This window comes from Oncorhynchus clarkii, chromosome 6 (genome assembly GCF_045791955.1).
Source record: "Oncorhynchus clarkii lewisi isolate Uvic-CL-2024 chromosome 6, UVic_Ocla_1.0, whole genome shotgun sequence".
Taxonomy (NCBI): domain Eukaryota; kingdom Metazoa; phylum Chordata; class Actinopteri; order Salmoniformes; family Salmonidae; genus Oncorhynchus; species Oncorhynchus clarkii.
In genome coordinates this window covers 72711863-72714256 of record NC_092152.1, presented here as the reverse complement: position 1 = coordinate 72714256, position 2394 = coordinate 72711863, and positions in this window count along the sequence as shown.

Genomic DNA, 2394 nt, shown 5'->3' with positions numbered 1-2394 from the left:
TATTTTTGTCAATGATCTACACAAAATACTCTGTCAAAGTGGAAGAAAAATTCTAACATTTGTAAAAATAAAACACTAATATACGCTACATGACCAAAAGTATGTGGACATCTGCTCGTCGAAGATCTCATTCCAAAATCATGGGCGTTTAATATAGAGTTGGTCCCCCCTTTGCTGCAGTAGGTGTTCCAATTAATCCCAAAGTTGGTTAATGGGGTTGAGGTCAGGGCTCTGTGCAGGCCAGTCAAGTTCTTCAACACCGAATCATTTCTGTATGGACCTCGCTTTGTGCACAGGGGCATTGTCATGCTGAAACAAGAAAGGACTTTCCCAACACTGTTGCCACAAAGTTGGAAGCATAGAATCGTCTAGAATGTCATTGTATGCTGTAGTGTTAAGATTTCCCTTCACTGGATCTAAGGGACCTAGCCCAAACCATGGAAAACAGACCCAGACCATTATTCCTCCTCCACCAAACGCACAGTTGCATTGGGGCAGGTAATGTTCTCCTGGCATCCGCCAAACCTATCTGTCGGACTGTCAGATATTGATGCGTGATTGATCACTTCAGAGTATGCGTTTCCAGTGCTCCAGACTCCAAGCGGCAAGCTTTAAGTGAAAACTAACTAGGCCACTCAGAAACATTAAATGTTGTCTTGGTTAGCAACTCCAGTGTAAATTTGGCCTTGTGTTTTAGATTATTGTCCTGCTGAAAGGTGAATTTGTCTCACAGTGTCTGTTGGAAAACAGACTGAACAAGGTTTTCCTATATGATTTTGCCTATGCTTTGCTCTATTCTGTTTCTTTTGATCATAAACTCCCTAATCTTTGTTAATGACAGTCAATCCCATAACATGATGCAGCCACCACCATGCTTGACAATATGAAGTGGCACTCAGCGATGATGTTTGGATTTGTCCCAAACATAATGCTTTTTTATCCAGAACATAACGTTAATTTCTTTCCCACATTTTTTTGTAGTTTTATGTTCGTGCCTTGTTGCAAACAGGATATATGATTTAGAATATTTTATTCTGTATAGGTTTCCTTCTTTTCACTCTGTCAATTAGGTTAGTATTGTGGAGTAATTACAATGTTGTTGATCCATCCTCAGTTTTCTCCTATCATAGCCATTAAACTCATTGTGAAATCCCTGAGTGTTTTCCTTTCTTCCTTTACACCACCCAAAGTGTAAGATCTTCACCATGCTCAAAGGGATATTCAACGTCTTTTTATTTATTTATTTTAACACATATACCTACCAATAGATGCCCTTTGTGAGGCGTTGGAAAACCTCCCTGGGCTTTGTGGTTGAATCTGCGTTTGAAATTCACTCAATTCAGGGACCTTAATTATATGTATGTGTGGGGTACAGAGTTGAGGTAGTTATTAAAAAAAGTCATGTTAAACACTATTATTGCAGACAGAGTGAGCCCACAACTTATTGTGACTTGTTGAGCACATTTTTACTCCTGAACTTATTTAGGCTTGCCATAACAAAGGTGGTGAATACTTATTGACTCAAGACTATTCAGCTTTTCATTTTTTATTAGTTTGTAAACATTTCTAAAAACATAATTCCACTTTGACATGATGGGGTATTTTATGAAGGGCGGTGACAAAAAATCTAAATTGAATACATTTTTAATTCAGGCTGCAACACAAGAAAATGTGAAAAAGAGTCAAGGGGTGTGAATACTTTCTTAAGGGACTGTATATATTTCTTAGAGTCCAACCTGTATGTATCTGTTGGTGTGATGCCTAATTTGTACTATAGTTTGGGTGCTTTGATGTGATTGGAGTGATTTTTATTTGGCCTTACCTGATGTCATTATATGAATTCTCTGCTGCTGTGAAACCTTCTGGTTGTATCTAGAGGTTGATGCAGTGAATGTGCACTTGGGCAGTCTTACTGTTGATGTTTCTTCAAAGTCCATGTCTCAAGCACTGTCCACTCTTCTGCATCTGAGATCACTCATTATTTATGAAAATTGATTTTAAAAAGTGAGGAATATTTTTTTATATTTGGGTTATTAACGATCTTACTTGGATCAGCGTTTTAATCCACTATAGAAACCCTTTCTGAACATGAGAAAATACATCTCATTTGTTAGTATTTAATTACCTGAATTAATTTGTGTGGCCACTTAGCATATCTAAGGCTGTGTTTACACAGGCAGCCTAATTCATTTTTTTTCTCCCACTCATTGGTCTTTTGACCAGTCACATCAGATCTTTTCTCGGAGCTGATCTGATTGGTCAAAAGACTAATTAGTTAAAAAATAGATAAGAATTAGGCTGCCTGTATAAAAGCAGGCTAAGTGCTTCATAATGGCCAAATTCTGATCTTTTTTTTTTTTTTTACCACTAATTGGTGTTGTGACCGATCAGCTC